Source organism: Trachurus japonicus, chromosome 14 (genome assembly GCF_045865225.1).
Source record: "Trachurus japonicus isolate A0001 chromosome 14, Traja_1.0".
Taxonomy (NCBI): domain Eukaryota; kingdom Metazoa; phylum Chordata; class Actinopteri; order Carangiformes; family Carangidae; genus Trachurus; species Trachurus japonicus.
Genome location: NC_140920.1, coordinates 5,249,167 through 5,270,204, shown reverse-complemented (window position 1 = coordinate 5,270,204; position 21,038 = coordinate 5,249,167). Strand labels below are relative to the sequence as shown.

At 41.0% G+C, this 21,038-nt stretch overlaps 1 protein-coding gene across 2 annotated transcripts in view; it reads right to left on the bottom strand.

The window, feature by feature from the left end:
- fstl4 (follistatin-like 4) overlaps nucleotides 1-21,038 on the bottom strand; it is a 332,552-nt gene that overhangs the window by 206,823 nt on the left and 104,691 nt on the right. The window contains exon 1 of one of the 2 annotated variants that reach the window (XM_085797188.1): nucleotides 11,603-11,617. The exons of the other annotated variant lie outside the window; for it this stretch is intronic. The gene's annotated coding sequence lies outside the window, so the exon portion shown is untranslated. Of the gene's footprint in view, nucleotides 1-11,602; nucleotides 11,618-21,038 lie in introns of those variants that run through there. 2 annotated transcript variants of the gene reach the window in all.

The window sequence follows — 21,038 nt, the reverse complement described above, 5'->3', positions numbered from 1 at the left end:
TAATACAAGGATAAATTACAGTTTTGTATAAATCAGAGAATAATATGTTTTATAGGATCAAGGTGGTTCATGTTAGCCAACTCAAACCTTTAGTTAAAGTCATTCAACACAGCCGTTGTCTCTCTGTTAATGTTATGTTACGAACTACAATGTTATAATATCTAACTACTTTCCATGTTTTCTAAAACACACTAAAAGATTAAAAAACTTTCCTCAACAACAGCTGTCTCCAGATGTGAATTAGGGATGCACCGATCCGATATTAAAATTGTACATCGGCCCAGATGTCAACTAAATGGCTAGATCGGGAATTGGATAATGGAGCTGATCCATGACGTGTGGTACATCACGTGTCAGCAGCAAACACAGCCACAAACACAGAGCAGTGTTCTTCAGTGTGTCCTACACAGAAGGTATCAGGTATCAGCATTAGAACTGAAAAAGCCGGATCGGTGCATCCCTATAGTGGAAATCAAACCTTGTCCTTTTGCTTCTATTTCTCTTCATTTTCTCTACTGAGGTTTGGCACACTGAGCTGCTGTTCCTGGCCAAGTTAAACTGTCTTGTCACTTTCTGATGCTGTATCACTGCAGCTTCCAGTAGGCCTTCAACTAATAGCACCTCCTGGAGGGTGTGTTATCACCTATTGTCTTGTAAACACAACAGCTGAAGCTTTGGCTAAGTAAATAGCTGATTATGTCAATGGTGTTTATGTAGCAATATCAAAACTTACATGCATCTACTTTTAATTAAAGTGAAAACATGACTTCCTTATCTTGTTTTTGCTGTTTTGTAGGATCTTTTCAGTGCTCACTAAAAGTGTTATCTAAATCTGTAAATCTAACTTATTTTTAGTATAATTAAATCCCACTAGGAACAGACAGTGATATAAGTAGTGGTCTATATAAGTATATCTAGGCTCAGGCTGAAAGGTAGCTAACTTGCTACACAACTTGGTGGGAAATCAGTGTTGTTGTGCATGTCATGCATCTGCAGCAGAAAGCCCAGCAGCTCCATCCTTTGGAAATAGTAGTCTTGTCTTCAGCTCAAACTCTGAGGGGAGTCTTAAACTACTGCGCTTTTGTTTTTGGAAAATTGAAAATCACAGCATTTTTTAAAAAAAATTGACTTGAAAAATATTTTCTTAATGTCACACAATCACAAACAAACAGACGATGCCAAACCACTCTGTGCAGCTAAAATGTCACTGAACTCCAACTCTAGCCATGCAACCGCTCATACATCCTGGCACACATTTGCACACATGCACTTACACAAAGACATAAATAACAGTTAGTTCATCCAGTGCTCTATTGAACAGAGCTGTCAGGGAAACCTGTACTGTATCAGCTGCAGCTCTGTCGTTCAATGAAACAAGCTGCCACTGGAGAGAGAGGGAGGGAGAAGCAGTTCAGACAAAGTGTTGTACCAGCTTCTCTTTGTAGCCTCCAGTCATGAGACTTCTTATGGACAAACCAGGGCTTTTGATTTGTTATGCAGTCTCTCTCTTTCCCTTTCTCTCTCACACACACAGAAATACATGCATGCACCCACAGAATCATGCTCAAGCACTTGCAAAGAACTACATTTGTCATTCTTGGTCCCACACATAGGTCCCACACTGTTGCACGCATGCACGCACACACACACAGGTGCATGTACTTGCACACAAACACTCACTCATGCGTGCACACACACACCCCTTGTATAATGGTCTTTGTTTCCTCCTCCTGCCCAGCTCCAATTTGATGGCAGCGCAGCCGCCAGGTTCCCCAGATGACCATTGAGATAGAGCTAACAGATGAAAGCAGCAGTAAGACGCTGGCGGTAATGGTGCTACAGCTCCGGCTTACAGCCCATATTTCTCCCTGATGGCTGTGCTGCCCTGACTCCCTCTGACACCTGCAGGAGTGAGCTGCTTGCAGGAGTTGTTAATATTAGAGAGGCAGGGACACATACAGAGAAACGGCAGCTTTTATGAAACACGAACACACCTGCTTACAAATACATACGGGAGTCGACTGACAGAGGTCACTTCCTAATCCTGCTTCCTAACATATTTACTTCACTGCATTCACACTACGCCCTTCAACACACTTTCGATTTACTCGGTTTCCCATCTATGTGAAGAGAGCAAGAAATTGTGCTGGAGGTGGAATACAAACATGGCCATGCATTTACAAAACATGAAAACATAACTAATCAAAATGATCACAGACTCATGTTTCTGATTCATCCCATGTGATTAATTTTAGTTATTAGTGATTGAATACATTTCGACCACAGAGTGCATCTTTTAGCCTACTGCAACTGTTTCACGTTGTTATCTTAACACAAACCCATTTGTTTCTTTGCCCTAACAAAGTTGTTCTTGTCCCCAAACCTGACCAGAGCAGAGTCGGAGCAATGTCACATCAGAAAATTAGATTTGAGAAGGTTCTGGAAAGAATTGACAAATGATGTGGTTCTATACTGAAAGGGAAACGTGTACTGCCCTGGAGGGCAATTACAAAAGATTTATTTTGTCATTTAATTTGAAGGACTTGCTGCTTTGGAACATTGGTGAACGGCGGACTTTAATCATTCACCAAATGTGACTAATTTGCTTTGATTTCAACGGCGCTGCTGCTTTTGGCACAGCCGCCTTGAAGAAACCGTCTCCTCTGAGTCTCTCAGACCAGATTTACTGGTCAGATCCATATCTGATGTCACACTCTGCTAATTCATGTTTTTCTTCAAGACGAGAAAAACCTTCGGCCTATTTCGCTCGTTCAGCTGCACTGATAACAAATGTTAATTTACAGGCTCTTTGCTCAAGAATAGTCACCGCTCTGTTCATTAAATGACACATTGTTGTTTATGGCATGTCATACATTTCACATTTCTAATTTGCGATTTATTAGCCAAGTGAAAATTATAATTCCAGTAAAATATTAAGTTTTAAAACACTTTTATAAATAAAAACCACTAGTTATTAATGGCTCAACCTTATTTTTTACTTACTAAAATCAACCCCCCAACCCCCTGCAGTTTCTAAAATGCCTCTGATGCTCAACATCTCTCAGGATAATGTGAGATTACGAGCCTGAATATGCACCAGAAACACATTTACGGATCACCATGACAGCTTTGCAGTGACAAATCTCAAACACGGTCCTTATCCAAGACGAGTTATGATCTCTCTTTTTTTCGTTTCTCTCTGCCTCTGTGCATCATCATGTGTCACTCTTCTTTCAAAGCATCTCTTTCTCCCACCAGTTATTTCTCTGTCGTTTAACCCAGTTTGCAAAATGGCCATCTCTGCCCCTCTCCTCTGCTGTGTGACACACCGAAAGTGTGCATATTTACTGTTTCCTATGGATCGCATGGGATTCTTACTTAAGAACTACATCTTTCTTGACTTTGTGTGTGCCTGTATAAAATTGAATTCAATACCATTCAAAATAGAAAACAGAAGAGGAGTCCCATCTTTCAAACCACAGTGTTAGTGTCTGAGCATCAGCAGTGTAGTCTCCACCTCTGCTCTCATCAGTCAGCTGACACTTTTTTACAATCACATTGCACATCCAGTATGTCATCCTGTTTGGGCATTTTGATGTGTACAGCCTCCATTAACCCAGAAAGGCTGTTAATCCTCATGTGCAGTCTTCTCTCTTTTTTTTGTCTCTTTGTAAAGCCAGAAAACACAAATCACCTGCAGCAGTTATCAAAGTGTGAGGCGATTTCCCTGCACCCAGATGATAAAGTGTAGTTTATTTAAATTGATCAGTTCCAGTCTTTACTTTAAAGATATGCACAGTTTCCTATAGATGAAATCAAATTCTCACTTAAACATACAGTTAAAGCTAAATTATACCTTATGCATGTGTGTGTCTCTCTCTCTGCGTGCTCATGCACAACCTATTTACATAATACTGTATATATATGATCACAATTCTGATTATTTGAAAGTTGTGGATTGTCATTTTGTAACTGGTCAGTTTAATTAGACACCTATTATAGATCATTCCACCTGTAAACACATGTAGCAGCTCAGTGGAGACAAACCCTGTGGGGTCTGGGCATTAGGTGGTTTTAAGCCTCCTCATCATTGATTACAATCACTGAACATGCACTATTGGGTATTATCCCTTACATTGGTTATCTACTACCTTAACATAATAAAAACCTGAGCTCATTTATGCAGTTAAATTACTCAATTCATAACAAATTCATTGCACAGTACTCTGCTTGTTCTGTTTTTAATTCTATTCTATGCTGTTTTTGGATAGGTTAATAGAGTATGATTAGAGAAACAGAACCTGCAACTCATTACACCACTGGCTTGTGGGAAAACCAATGATATCATGGTAAGAAATCACCACCCAACACTGACTAATAAAATGAATTTCCCAGTGAAATATATTCCTCCAAGAAAAAAAAAGCTCCACAGGCCTCAAGGGCAGCTGCCATAACAGGGTCACTATTAAGATTATGAGTCCCAGTGGCGTCTGACTGTGCTCCGTCATTTAGCAGCGTAATTCCCTGACAGGGACGATCTGTCTGAGAGGATTTGGCACATTAAAAAAAAGTTAGATCATAATCCCACACAGCGAGGGCAGGGCCTGGCGGGGGATGAAAACACAAAAAAATAGACATACAGTAGCATGCAGAGGTTGATGTGAGGAATCCCACGAGAAACCAATGTGCAGTGTCAGTGTGGGAGCGCGGACGCATACAGGTGTGTTTACTTGTTTTTTTTAAGCTGCTTGAAAAGGATTTTGCAGCCAGGTATATGCGCAATGGATGCTTATGTACTGTATGCCGTTTGTCTCAGTTTGTTACCAACAAGTGTAATTTCTAATGTGAATGGAGGATATGACTTTATCTTTGATTTCCAGTGACTCAGAAATTGATGAAACACGATTTAACCTGGACATTAAATAGTTTGTGTTCAAAAACGTGAAATAGTAAATACAGGCCAACAGGCATGAGAACTGGACGTTGTCTGTCTGCTAATGGAGCTCATGTAATAGCCTATGACTGTAAGCTTCAGAACAGCTACTAAATAGCACTCAAGGTTAACATGAGTTAACAAGGCCATCAATGCATCTTCTTAAATATCACATATAATACATTCAATGCAGCTTCTGCCCAATTTCCATCTGAGATATAATAGTTGAAGGGTCAAGTTCCATCTGTATTATAGATGGATTTCACATGTGCCTCTATTTTGCATGGGTCAAGACCCAGAGAAGCCATCAGCTGCTAAAAATCTCTCCCCAAATGAGTGGGTGTGTGAACACACACTCACCAAGCACTTCACTCTGAACACCTGTACATCAGCTTAGTCATGCAGTTATCCAATCAGCCGTCATGTGGCAAATGTGAAATGCTTCAAATAATGCAGATACACAGATAGACGGGAAGTTCAGTTAATGTTCTCAGCAAATATCAAAATGAGGAAAATATATCTGACCTCATGACTGTTGGTGCCGGTCGGGTTGGTTTGAGTCTGAACCTGTGGATCTCCAGGGCTTTTCACAGAACAGTCTCTAGAGGCCAAAAAAAAAACAAAAAAAAAACATCCACCGATCAGAGGTCAGATGAGGCTCAGCTGACCCTTCAGTTACTCTTCGCATCTGTGAAAGCAGAGGGGGCTGCTCCATCACAAGGCTGCAGTGGACACAGCTCCACCAAGACCACACACACAACTAGTCTTGTTTTAGCTTTAACTTTGTTGATGTGCGACGGAGCTTATGCACACAGGGCGCAGCCACACACACACGCACGCACGCACGCACGATATGTTTGTAGCCTAATTAATTGATCTTGCTAATAAATCTCCTTTTCTTCTGGTATCTGTAGCGCGACCGAGGCTGCACATGCACCTCGAAGTCCAAACATTTAAACTAGTTCACCTGTATCGCAGCCCGGTCTGGTCTGTCTGTGTAATTAGCCAAACGGAGACTTTCGAGCACTTCCTGTCATGTGTTGTCATCTCTTGCGCATTGTTTCGGTCACGTGACCCGTACTCTTACCGTTTGGTTATAATTTTTTTTTTTTAATTTGAATAACTTGTAGCCTATGTATGGAAGTAAAATACGTACCAAATTAAATGACAAATATCATCCCCCCCCCACAGTTTGCAAATAGAGCTCTGTAAAAATATTTTTTCTCCTACTAGATCTGGTTTTCACCAAAACACAAGGACAAAATTCCTTGACAATAAACCTGGCTGTGAGTCTGAAACATGTAGCTTGGCCTGATGAGTCCATGGATCCAACCTGCATAGACTCAACTGACAGTGGTGGTAGAGTTATGGTGTGAGGATTGCTTTCCTGACACACACCAGTTAATCATCATTTAAATGTCTCATTGTTGCTGACCATGTGGCTCTCTTTATGGCCAGTTTACCATCATCTCATGGTGACTTCCAGCAGGATAATGCTCCATGACACAGAGCTAATGTCGTTTCAAACTGGTCTCATGAACATGACAATGACTTCAGTGACCTCCCTGGTCACCACATCTGAATCCAATACAACACAATAGGGATTTGGCAGAACAGGAAATTAGCAGCATGAATATAACAAATCTGCAGAGCTAATGTGATGCCATCGTGTAAACTTGGAGCTGAATCTCTGAGGAAATTCTTCAACACCTTGTGAAAGGAAATTAGGAACTGCTCATTATTAGTGTATGTGGCGTTCCTAATAAAGTGTTCACTAATTGTAAGTTACTGTGTTTGAATCGTGTTTTTCTGGATGCTTCCAGATGTGAGGTTCATCTTACTTTTCACTTCAGTTTAGAAACAGCACTTTGTCTCTTCCTTATCGTCACTGATGTCTGTCCACAACTCACTATACATTTTTTTAAAAAGTTAAACAACATGAAATATAAACTTACAAGCTTCTTGCTCTTTGGAGCAGCAGATGAAACACTGATGATCCCTGGTGGCCTCACAGTCTGTCAGTCAGTGTCTTTCTTTGGGTTTGTGTCAGATCAAGGCCTAATGAGCTCTGACCACAACACACAGCACACAGCCGACTAGTTCAAAGAAACAAAATACTCACAATGCCAGATTTTCCATACGAGCATCTTTGAGCTGTGATCTTTTAATTATTTTACTTATCAAATCTGCTACGTTCATAATCACAGCATGTAATGAAGGGGTAGGAGCGGCAGTGGGAGGGTTTTTAAGCCTTGAGATGACTAATGTGATTGCACAGAGGGTTGTGCTGTTCAAAAGAAAGGACTCAGTGGGGAAAAATGAAACCGAAGTAATGATAAATGCAGTTAAAGTTATGAGAGAGTAAGTGAATAATCCCTCACAGCCACAGGCTAAAACAAACAGAATGAAGAGCCGACAGCACAACAAGGATTAAAATTAAGAAAGGCCAAGAGTCAACAGGGCCCAGCAGGCTCATGAGGGATGAAAAGTTCAGACAGATAACTAGAGGCCAGCCCAAAACAAAGCCTTGAAAGAAATCAATGAAAATGCTAAAATCAGTTCTCAAACCAACAATAAGGCAACCGGTTTCTGCTTTGGAGAGGTCCTGCTGCCTCATCCACACTCAGATCCATGCAGGTTTGTTTTGCATGATACATAAAGCAGACTTTCTCTTTCTAAAATAATGATGTTAAATAATGTTAATGTACCTTATTCACTACAGTATATACTGCTGAATCTGTCAGGGAAGCTGCTCAAAGCCAGCGCAGGCTTTGCCAACAACAGGCCCAGAGCCAGGTTCTCCAGCTGCAGCACATACAGGCTTCAACATTGGCAGCGAAGCTTTCACGAACTGGAAGGAGCCAGTTCACGATAGAAAACTTTAACTTTCCCTTTAAAGGCTATAAATAAAGACTGAGTGGCTCCATCCTCGACAGTAGGGAGAGATCAGAGCAATGGCAGTGTTTTAATGCACTGTAACTTTTGACTTGTCAAATAAATAAAAATACAAGTTATTGAGAGGAGCAGGCCTTGTCAAATATTAATAAATGTATCTTTTGGAAAATAAAGAGGAGTTTGAGTTTGGAGAGAAACCTTAAGAGTTTATCATCCATGTTTCTTTACACACATGCAAAGATACTATAGTAAATACGGATACTATAAAGGATAATGAATTATTTAAATCATATCTGAAACATCAACAAAAGCAACCTGGAACCTGAAAAACACCAGTTTTTACTTTCTGTACATGGCACAGTAAGTCAAAATGTTTTCATCCACACAAGGGGCTTGGTGATAATTAACTTTAGACAACCTATGGAACAACAAAGATGGGTCGGTGTTAGGAAAAGTGTGATTTCTGTGTAATGTGTGAATAACAGAGGCCAGTTATTTTACTACATTCTGCTCCTAGAAGAGTAGTAATTGTGTCCTGTAGTAAACCACAGATTTCTCTGTTTGTAATTGTTTCCCTGATTTACACTTCAAACTACAAATTAAGAAGAGATAAAAAAGGAGAAGTGGATGTTTTGTTCTTTCACTCCTACACATGAGATTTCTTGGTTCTTACACTCTCTCTGTGATCCACAGGGGAATGTGGCTGTTCTACTATTCTATGCAAATAAACCCATTTTCACTACAACCACAGCCTCATGCTATATATGGATGTATAATCCTGCTTTTTCCCCCTTCTTCAAATTGTGGAGAGACCTAAACAATTTAACGGAGAGGAGCATGAGATCAGGAGCGGGAGCAGAGAGGGATTATAAACGACCGGTGGCCCTGCCAAAGCCCGGAGCCCGATCAATACTGTAGATGTGAATCTTAGTCATTATGGTTGACCGAGAGCCAGCTTGGCACAGAGGGATTGAGTTGTGCAATGATCCTCATTAGTTGTTGTCACTCTCTCTCTGTAATTAATATGCTAAAATGAAAAGCAACTTTTCCGCTTTGACTTGTCGCTTCAATATCATTTGCAAAAAAAAAAAAAGGGAAGAGGGCCAAATTACATTTAATCTCCTCATTGGGACTCAGACTGAACACCTCTGTTTGCTCTGTGTTTATTTTGCATCCCATTTAATGTGCAGAGTGGACACAATAACGGAGTCATTAAAACACTCTGGTGTAATTTAGGTTGCAGCGCAGAGACACTTGTCCGCTCTTATCGGTTCAAAAGCAACGGCAGCACCAGGAGTCAGCAGATGAGGACGACGACGAGGGTTTGATAAGGCCAGAATTAGGGACATCATGCTGAAACTTGTCCCAAGGTAAACTGAAGTCAGGTGGAGAGGTGACTCAGTAGTGACTGAGCTAGTGAGGTGACCAGCAAACAAACAAGCTTTTAAGAAAAGAAGATAGTGAGTGGTGTTTAGCCGCTTAGTGCTGGTCTCTGTCTTTTCCATCAACGGTTCTGGGGAAAAACACATCAGATAAAATGTAGGTCAGACAACGGGTGTATTTTCATGACATTGCAGCCGGTGTCCTCAGTGCACCCTCGGTTTCACAGCAGACATTTTGACAAGTCACAGTAGGAGGAGCACAAGTGGAAATAATAAAATTAATGGTGGCAGACTTCTGTTTAGCTGCTTCACTTTTCAGGATGCTGGTGTTTTGCTCGTGCTGCCTTCACTGTCACACTGACACGGTTTACTGCAACATTTAAACAGAACAGAGGAGTTGCTCATGTCATCATGTCATCATCATGACACCTGTGGTTTTCCTACAATGACAAGTCAAAAAGTCTGCCGTGCAAAGCGCCGACTGAAACAAAACAGAAAGATAAGATGTCTGATTAAACTCACACACAGCCACATGGACGTAGTGGATGAAGGAGGGACATGTTTTCATCCTCATGTTGGAGCCTTTAAAAGTTGTGACAGACTGGCACACACATCCACAGCTCTGCAGCACAGTGCTGCTGCGAGGGGCCGTGGGTTTAACAAACCGAACACCCACACGGGTGGATTTAATCATCAGGTTGATTACACACGGCTGCGGTCAAAAATAATCAGCGTTCACAATAATCACTGTTTCCTGGGAACTTTTTTTCCTGACCATGATGGCAAAGGTCAAGAGGTCAAAGGAGGGATGTGAAAGAGAATTTTTTTTTAACTAACTTTCATTACAACACTCTTCTACTGTACATCCTCTACAAGCCACAGAACAAAGCTAAAAGGACTGAAAGGAGATTTAGTGAAACAACATTTAGGTACAGGCCACGGTATTTTGTTATGGTGATGATATAGTTTGCTAGAAATTCAATATGCTGGACAGATGTGAAAGAGAAGAAATCCATATTCATGTATTTAGGCTTCAGTTGATCATTCAAGGTTTTCCATAAGTTTCGTGCTGTGTCATGATTCTTTATTTCCTAAAAGAAGGTCCAGTGTTTCCAATGCTAAAGGAGATAAGATAGGAAGCACTGAACTCCTTTCCTTATCATTTGGAGAATTCGACCAGCTCTTATCGTGGCTGCTGCTTCATTTCACTCTGTTAAAAAAAATCAGTCACAGCTGGTTGAAGTTGGACTGATCTATGATGGGCATCAAAACCTTATATGAACTGTCTGCATCCGGCTAATTTACCTAATTGGTACAACAATCAATCCATGTGTGTGGGTCCCTAAAAATCATTTAAAGGATTTTGGAATTACACTTATGAGAATATTCACGTGATTCTCAGTTGCCTTTAAAATGCTTTAAATATATTTCATTGCAATGAGGACTGTAGAGTAGAAAGATGCTTCTTCTGTCTCTTGGACTGTGTTTACTTGATGCTTCATAGCACAGACTGCCAGCGCTCTATCCACTGTTAAACAAATAGTTGCAATTGCCATCTCCCTCTCGACATAACTAAAAAATAAAGATATCAAGTAGATGATATATGGAGATGTCAGAGAAGATACCAGCGTGGCACAGCTTGTGCTCTACACAGTTTCATGATGTCTCAGAGTGCTTTTTAATATTATAATGCTCTGAATAATGAATAATCTTGTTATTCATTTGTGTTGTTTGTGATTAGGGAAGGAGAGACTACATAAACAACTCATTTTGAATATCACCTCAACAGATACGCACTTTTATCTGGGAATATTTTGCGCTGGTAAACAAGTCCGATGTCATCATCTCTGTCAGCTTCTCAGATTTTGGTTGCACCATGTTGTCTGTTCTCTGTCGCTATTTCAGGAACAAAGGCAGACCTCCATGAAAGAAGTAGAAGAGGGAGTGACATAGAAAGAGAAAGTGAGAAAGACAGAGAGAGAGAGAGTATGCGCTTATGTACATCACGCCTTTGTGTCCCCGCCTGCACATGTATTTGTATGTGTTTCTATTCTCGTCTTGAATTTTTGAACAAGGTTATGTATTAGTCACAGCTCTGCCATCCTTGTAGGCACGAGACACATTTGGGTATAACGCCACTGAGCCTGTCCGGTATCATCTATCATGTTTGCATCTCGCCATGATATGTTCTTAACCTTCAGGGAAAAACACCACAAAAACCTGGAATTGTCTACGATGATTATTTCACCTCCATTTCTGTTTAGTAATAATATCAGGATTCACTTTGTGTACAACATTTTAGAATTTTTTTTTTTCCCAAGGACTGACGAAACCCCTCCTGTTAACTTTAAGTTGATTCTTTCAGTCCCTGCAGCAATTAGTAAATCGTAACCTCACACATCCATCAGCAGCAGGCATCGTGTCACAAGTGTCCTTGAGCTTCAGATCCTAAGTAAAAAAAGAAAGACGGAAAGAAAAGAAATGGAAGAATTTCTGTAAATGTGAAAAGAGGAACCACAGCGTCTTTAAAAAAAAAAAAAAAAAAATCAATTTCTTACTCATCTCAGCTGAAAAAAAATCCTTCTTTAATCACTTCTCCCTCCACTTCATTTATATCCATCCCTCCATTAATGAAGCCCATTTAATAGGTTAATTTAATAAAGGATCAGCACTTCTGCTCATATTGAAATGGTCAGTCTATTACAAGGAAGGAGAAGGTGTGCAGTCAGTGTATTATCCACTCTGCTGTAAAATGAAAGATTTCATCAAACAGCAGTCAGAAAATGACCCGTCCTCCCTCTATGGGTGGCTGCTCTGACACACTGAGGAGCTGCTGGCACCTCCCTCACACACACACACACACACACACACACACACATATAGATACACACCTTATACGTTGATGCTGACCGCCATTGAGTCCTTTATCATGTGGATCATGTGGAAGGTCTGACTTTGCTCCTGACTGGGTTTCATCTTTCATAGCTGCACAGATCCCTTGATCTTAGGAACCACATCAGACATGAAGGCACGACGTCTCTGCACAGATATACCACACATATAAGGAGTTAAAAGGACTTAGTCATGAGCTGGTAGAAACACATTTTTAGGTATTGTTATATATAACCTCATGTATTTCTGGTATTTTTAATATATTTCTAATGAAAAAATAAATCCAGCATCTCTGTATTCTCATTTTTCTGATCACTTTCACTTTTATAAAAATGATTTTTCTTCCTTCCAAGACCTTGGTATTTTATAACACTCAAATCTATGCAAGCACTCCTACACACACCTTCCTTCCCACCTCCTCCTACACACACACAGCTGTCCCTCCAAGCGGTAACAAACTGCAGTGTATTCACTGAGAGAGACATATGAGAAGCCATCCACAGCACCGTCGCCCTCCATCACTGAGAGTGTACAATCCCATCAAGAGGTTGGGGTTAGGCGGTTGCAGGGCTGCAGCTTTATAACACACAGACAGACAGAATCAGCAGCAGCTGTATCTCAGTTACATGTCTCACTTCTCTCATGTATCTGGAAGGTAAAGAAGTGCAGAGGGCAACAGAGGCGAGGCGGCTTTTAAAATCTAACACAGGTTATTTGGGCTTTATTGGAGATTGGACAAAGGCCTGTGTGAGAGGTTTTTCCACCACCTGTCCTGCCCTTAGCTCAGTGCAGTGTTACAGCCTCATACCACGTGGTGCAGAGGGCCGTGCACTGTGTCATATAAAAGGTACAGGCCTTAGAGTGTGACAAAATGAAGGAGCCATGGAGGAAAATGGTCTTTTGCAACTAGGGCTGAAATTCAAGCACATATTGTGGAGGCAGTGATGACAGTCGGCATTAGGCTATTATATTCTCACATTGTCCTAAATGAGACAGGCTAGGAAAATGTGAAGGGACAGAGATAATGTGCACACATTAAACCATATCTCCAAATAAAACAAGTTAAATCATGAAGCTCTGAAGAACCAAAGTGAGAGAGAATTCAGTAAGAACACCTCTTATTTTCCTAATAAAGGCTCATTTCGGGGTCACACAGACCTTTTATTGTTCATATCTGCACAGCAGCCACTGTCAGCCGCAATTACTGCAGAGGACAAGTTCAGGGGTGACGTTATGGCTACGATTATGTAATTAAAGTCGTGAACTGAACTTCTAAAGCCTCATTAAAACATCAAGCTTCTCGGACAGCGAACATCAGTATTTAACTGTAAGATGCATGAATCTCGAGGATCTCCACTGACATACAAACTGTGTCCCAACCCAGGGACCGCATGCTTTGGATGCTGCATTTGAAGACTGATAACGTCACAGTGGCGCGACTGTACCGTCCCACAGGAGACAAGCTTTGCGACAAAGTTGTTACGGCACCATCTGTCTGTTTACTTACACTTCCAAAGCAACACTACGACTCATTTGGGATTAATGTTTCTGTTCCTGTTAAAGACAGGCTCAGTGTTCACTCTCCTTTTAGCTTTGTTTTGGTCCTACCAACTCCTTAGGACAATACCTGGCTCTTTAGCTGATGTGTCGTTTCCTTTGTGCTGGATATGTACTTGATTTTTTTCCTTTCATCTGAAAAACAGTCACACGCTGCTGCTGTTGCTCTTGAAAATGGACCTGACGCAAATGCTGACGAACAGCAGTCGAGTTCTCTGTGGGTCTGTAGCCTAACCTCTGGCAACCTCTTCCACATATTCAGTTGTTTTGACTACTATTTCCAGGGTTAAGCATGAACTTGACTCCAGATGAAAGAGTGCACAAAAGGACTCACTGCTGGAGGTGGAAGTCACTTCTATTGAATGGTTTCTCCGAGGTTATGAGGGCACGAGGTTGCTTCAAATAAGTTCTTAAAAAAATTCAACAAAGGACTTCTGACATGGACTTATTAAGAGAAACAAGGTTTTTTTTTGGCAGAAAATGTATCTAATTGCTACTTAAGTATAATTTGTTACCAAAAAAAAAAAAAACACATCAATACAATCTCTCTTTAAGACAATCATGAATCATGATTGCTTCATGCTAAATTATATGACAGCAATCATTGTCATCCTGCTGATGGATAACCTGAGTGACTGAGGAAACTCTCATCTCCAGAAGGCAATAACATTAAAACTAAAGTCGTTAAGTTGTGATAAATGACAAGACAGTGTGATGCTCAGGAAGGCGTTCACGTGCCAGCTCTCCTGCCTCTCACGCTGGTTTCCCCCACTACTGGGGTTTATTTGCAGAGTAAAGCAGCCAGCTGGCTCTCTCGATACGGCTCTAAACCTGTGTCAGCTGCAGAGTCGACATAAATCTCCGTGGCCACTCTTTGAGGTAATAGGAGCCAGAGACGAGTCCAACAGGTGAAGCATTACCATCGAGGGGCCGATCCACAGGGAGTTGTTTTTTAGCTGGCAGTAAACATTGACACACAGGGGATGAGAGCAGAGGAGATAACAAAACCACCATTCATGTCCTCAGGTAGGGAATAAGAGGTGGGAAGTGAGACAGGCTGTGAGAGGGATGTGGGGTTAGAAAAGTCACAAAATAAGGACAACAAGGCAAAAATAAAGAGACACAAATTTGTGTTTTTTTCTATTTTCTGTGAAAACAGGACTAAAGAAAGCAAGACAAGGTAAATAAAAGAGAGTTACAGAGGTAGATCTTTGTTTTTTGTACTCTGAAATGACTGTATGTGACCTGCCGAATGTGGCACTTACTCTACAGTATTGATAGTTTGAACTTTATATTTAACTCAATCCAATAAACTGGAGATAAACAAACATCTTCTTTCCAAAGAACACAGTTTAACAGCATTAAAATGATGCCAGGTTAACTATTAGCCTTTCCTGTTTATATAACCATAGACTCTAGACCATAGACACTGTGAAGCAGCTTTACTGAGGGAGTTCAAACCAGATTTGTGGATGTTTATTCATGATTGACATTCAGATAACGACATCCTTAGAAAGTGTAAGTCCCATGCAGTTTAAAAGCACGTCCATCATGTCTGTGTGTTCAGATGTGACTGAGTTATGAGTTCAAGAGACACAATGAATTTTGATGCAAATTGCTGCAGTCGGGCGATGAGGGATTTAAAGTATCCTGCCTTAATTAACTCAATGTGCTGTGTCACAGCTGCTGTTGCAACTGCCGACCACATCAGTGGGCCAAATAACAACAATTAACTTCCTGTTGTTTTGCACACGTCCCCTTCACATCGTACAGTAGACTATCTTTCTCTTATGTCTGTCCCTCAATGACCCTGCTCAGCCCGCCCACAGCTCGCTATGAATAATGCAGTACTTACTACAACAGTATTCACTCAAATGTTGTCTTAGTTTGAGAATAATAAGGAAAGTGCGTGCACACATCCAAAAAAATCAACAGGTGCAGGACAAACATGTAATAGAGAAAGGAGAAAATATGTCCGCACACTGCAGTTGTTGCTCCCAAAATTGAATATAGACACATACAACGTTTCGACCCACACCGGTTCTCAAGATCTTGACCTGAGGAAGGCCAGGTGTGGGTCAAAACGTATGTATCCATATTAAATTTTGGGAGCAACAACAGCAGTGTGCGGACATCTTTTCTCCTTTCTTAGTTTGAGAATAGACATGTGATTCAGTTCCTTTTTAATTGAATTAATAATCAGAAAGCTGTTATAGTGAAAATAGAGAATGAAAAAAAATCTATACGAGGAGGAGCCAGAGGAGCAAGTTTTCAAACAGCTTTTCTACTCAGATCTACACAGAGATACTGTATATATGTGGGTGAGAGGGAAAAGAGCAAAGCGCCTCCCTCTTTGGTTCACATAATGATAAACTCGATGTAATCATCTCACAGTCAATTGTTGTGGTTGCTGATTTCCTATGCCCACACATTTAATATGAAAAAGTGTGAGGAGAACATGCAGAGATAAAAACGAGTGACATTCAGATAGGGATTTTTGAGGTATCGCTGCAGCTGCAGAGAAGATAAAGAAAACAAGAGTGTTACAGCTCATAGTTTCTGCAATAAAAGTAAACAGAGACACGAGGCGAAGAGGGACTGATATGACTCCTTGACAGGTTCACTGAAACTCAGCTCACATTAAAATGTAACTCTGCTACACACACTGAAATCTGATTCCTCGTTCCCTCGGCCGTCACGCACATAAAATCCTCATAATATTTACATCCTTTAAAAATTGACAGTAAACACCTTGTCTCGCTTATTCCCCATCTGTCGGCTCCCTGACAATCCGAGCCGTCTGTTTGAGGTGTGAGATCCCCGTTAGATCCACAAAGACATCTCCATGTTTCCATCATCACACCCCTCTGTGATGATTGGACACACACACGGCTTTACTCTTTGTTGTTAAATTGGCTGATTGTGTCGCCGACATCCTCCAGAGATTGTTTTAGATGATTAGACCTGGGTAAAGCTGCTCTTTGATTTCATGCATCCCCACCTCCCCCCTTTTCAATTACAATCGATCATCTAGTCTAATGCAAATGACATTGTGAAGTGTGACACTTGTCTTGGACAGGTTTGATTAAAGGTGTCACATGTTTGGATTGGCTGCAGAGAAACAGAGACACAGGAAGATTAGATTAATTAAGCAGAAGGTCATGTGGTTTTGAACTGTTGATGGAAAGTAACCAAATACAAAAAAAATCAATTAAATGTATTCATAAAGCCCCAACAACATGTTTCTCTTTAACAATATGAGCAAGAGGAACCGTGGAGCAGATCAATAGTTGAATGGAAATTAGCTTTCACTAAATGTATTTAAAGGGGACATATTATAGAAATATCACTTTTTGAAGACTCTTTAACATATATCTAGGTGTTTGTCTTGCCTTCCGGCCCCCAAAATGCGAGAACTGACAAATAAAATCTGTAATTTTCAGGCTCCCTAGATTGAAATCCATGTGGTATTATGAACTGTTCCCTCTGATGTCTTCCAGTGATGTAACTAGCTTTCCAATTTGCATAACCCCACCCCTACCTGGTACCAGTAGAAGGGGGCGGGGCAAGCAGTGGTTTATTTGCATTTAAAGGGACAGGCACTGAAACCAGCCGTTCTGAACAGGGCTGTTTATAGAGTTGTGATGTTTGTTCCTTGGGGTATTTTGACCAAAGCATGTCACAGATATGTCTTTAAGACAACTGGTAACTATTTTAATTTGTGGAAAAGGTGCAGAATATGTTTCCTTTAAAGACATGATGCTGTGTCACCATAGGGCTGATGGGTATGTCTGGAGTTTTGGTTGTGCTTTTTTTGGGGAGGACAGACACTCTCTACACCAGATGTCACAACAATCTAAATGATGGGGATATTTCAGACTGACCAGCATTGCCTATCTAGAGTCGTACTGGTAGCATAGCTAAAAAATTAATGGGAGGAAATGGGGGAAATATTTTTTTTTTCTTCTGCTTCAAAAGGAGGGCATGATATAAAAAAAGATCCACAAACAGAACGCGAAACGCTCTCCAGCTCTGCACGGACACAGAACATTTATCAGTTTTCTGAGGAGCCACAGCCTGCAGTGTGAGAGTCAGTCTATCTACAATTAGTTGACAACACATGAGGAATAATTTCTTCTCTTAGGCCACAAACTCTTCAGGAGAATTTAGATGAAAATAACAGTCTCTTATTTATCGCTTGAAGCTGACAAAACCACATGGAGAGAGAAAGATTAATGAGGGATCGAGGCGAAAATAAAGCACGTGGTGTGAAAAAAAAACGAACAATGCCGCTCAGTGTGTAGGTTCTGTATGGAGATGCCGAAAAAACAAACACAACAAAAATGAGGTGGGCTCAGGTAAAAAGTAATCTAACATTGCGATGAGTGATTTTCTAACATCCAAACACAGTGGCACAGATGACTTCCTTCAACCCCGAAATGATGGAATTACGTCCTGAGATGGTCACCGCTCGCCTCTGAAATCACACCGTCCCCCTCCAACCCCCTCCACCCCCTGCCGCTGCATGCAGCAGGGTATTTCTGATGCTGGAAACTGTTTGTGGGAATCACTGTAGCATGGGATGACCTTGGGATGGGAGGTATCGCATCATTTCCTCTACACCAATGAGATGGGATGGCGGCCACCGATGCTCAGCTGGTGTCCTTAAGCACTCCCTCCTCCGCCATGAGAAACTCCCCCAGCCACTGGATGTTGTATTTGGTGCACCAAAGTGACCGCACAGCCTGTTTGGCAACATGACATCATCACAAACATTCTCAAACACTATTTCCTTCAGCCACTAACAAAAACTTTGTCACCTTTCGGATGTTCAGGGGACAATGTGGTGTTATCAATGGTAACACCACATTTAATATCTTCCATCCTGTGTTTCAAATCAATTATGGCCCTTGATGTACGTGTGATTCTCGGCATATTGCATTCACAAAGCCAAAAACTGTTTTGGAAAGACACCACACCCTCGACCTTTGACCCTGAAATCAGTACATGTCCTCATAAAAGTTCTGCCAAGGTATTATTGAGATATCAAGTCCAAGACAGTCTTCAAACTATTGCGACATCAAATTCATAATGAATGGGGGTGTTTGGTGGGCGATCGAGTGGTAAAGAGCAAGTCCCAGGTTGGCATTGGCAATGCCCAATGCAGTGATCGCCCGATCGATCCCTGACTGTGCCGATCTGTACGTCATGTCATTCCCCCAGTCTCCACTCCCCACTTTTCTGTCTCTCTGCACTATCCTGTCAATCAAAGGTAAAAAAAAACAAAAAACATAATGAATAAATAAACAAAAAGGGAAACAAAATATTTGGTGTAACACACTGCATGTGATATATAGTAATTAAATGAATTAAGTGTAAAAGGGGATATTCTTTAGCCTGATATATGGACTGATCAGTTTTTTCAGCTGTTAATTGGCTGAGTGTCGCTGACATGTTTGCTGGAGGACAGTGAAGTGTTTGCATCTGCATTCAATCACTTTGCTTTCAGTCTTAAAACTGATGCATAACCTTGGTGTTTTATCAGTGAATATAAAAGAATGAAACTCTATCAACATTACATCTCTGCAACAATGGCACAGCTGCGAAGCGACGTGTCTGACAGTCTCATTATAACCTTGACACTTTTATTTGAGATGTTGATGGCCACATTCAGCAAATACAAACAATGCTTTTTTTTTTTTTAATTCAAGAATAGAAATCCATCCTTGGGAACAGTGTCACTGCCTGACCAAAGTCACATTTTGATATATGAGTAGTCGCTGTTGCAGCAGTTCAAGGACTTTGGACAGGAGACTGGATGGACAGCAGGAGACCATCTCTCTAAGGGCCAGATGAAAAACCAGAGTCGGAGTCATCAACCAGGATTGAGGGGACGACCGGACAAAGATCAAGGAAAGCTGTCACATCAGACAGCACAGAGCAGCTTACACTCTCCTATATATGACCACATGATGACACTGAGTGAAGCCTGTGAGATGTGAAAGAATCAAAATCTATCAAGTGGATATTTGAGATTAAATCATTATGTTACACATCGTTTTCTCAAAAGGTCAGTAATTTATTTCCATGCCCACACAGCCTACAGTATGTTCCGTTAACTCATTTTAAATAGCCTGCACTTCTATATTACTGCTTTTAGTGACTTTATTTTACTGTGTCTGAAGCTACAAACAGCTGCCACCATTCCCCCTCTGCATTAACCTCCTGTGGATCTCAAGGATGTTTTTCTTTTTTTTTCTCAACTTCAGATGCACAGAGCGACAAGCACTGACTTCCAGACAAGGTAAGACTGGTAATAATTACAATTTAAACATTAGTATATGCAATAATAAAGGCCTGTAGAAGTAAACAGCGAGAAAAGCGTTGCGAAAGACAATAGCATATAAATTGTGTTTGCACCGAGGCTTGTATTCACATACTAAATGGGTATACAGACATCCATATACTATATGTTGGGAGCACTGTTCACTTTTCAGTTTTATTCCCTTGGAGAACATTATATGTACCAACACGGGCATTTGTAGACATAGAAATCCAGTGTGTATATATGGAAAATATATCGTGTACAGTCTGAGTACAGCACAGAATGGGTGTGAATCTTTTTACCATGTTAGATTTAAGAAACACACTCCCATCAATTACAGTCCCCGAGCTGCCTGAGATAAGATGAAACAACTGACTGACTGACTTTCTAATGCAGAACTTCGAACAGAACAACTTCACTTGTAGCTGCTTACAAGAGAGGGTCGATAACTGAATCAGATGAGGAATCGCTTCATTCACAGAGTGGAGTGAAGCAGGATGGATCGGTCGTTGTAAAATCAGTGCTGGAATGCTTTGACCACTTGTAAGATAAACACAAACAGATAAACCAGGTAGAGAGGCAAAGACAGACACAGAGTGTAAATGTGCAAAATGTTCCATTTACGTGTAAATATATTCACTCAATTCTGTATTTTGATTCTGCTTCCATGCAAGCATAGAGAAGCAGATCAAATAGTCAGCTGCTCTTACACTGAATAGAAACTTTAAGTAAACATTAAATATATACACGCACCAAACCGTAGTACTGTTCCAGAGCCTAAATTGTGTCAGGATATATGAAGCCTGAGGCCACGGTGACTCGCACAGACGTTGAGAGTCTGACTCTTCCCTGCAGCGAGCTTTCATATTACTCCAGTCTGGTCTCAGGGCCACTTAGCTCTAATTACTGCACCCTAATGGCAGGGCCAATCACTAGCAGGTTAATTGTTTGATCTCTGCCATATGTACAGCCGGCCGTCATGTTAATCTACCTCTCCACATACATAAGCCCACCACGCAACGTCCCACTTGGCCCTGCAGCTTCTGCCAGAGGA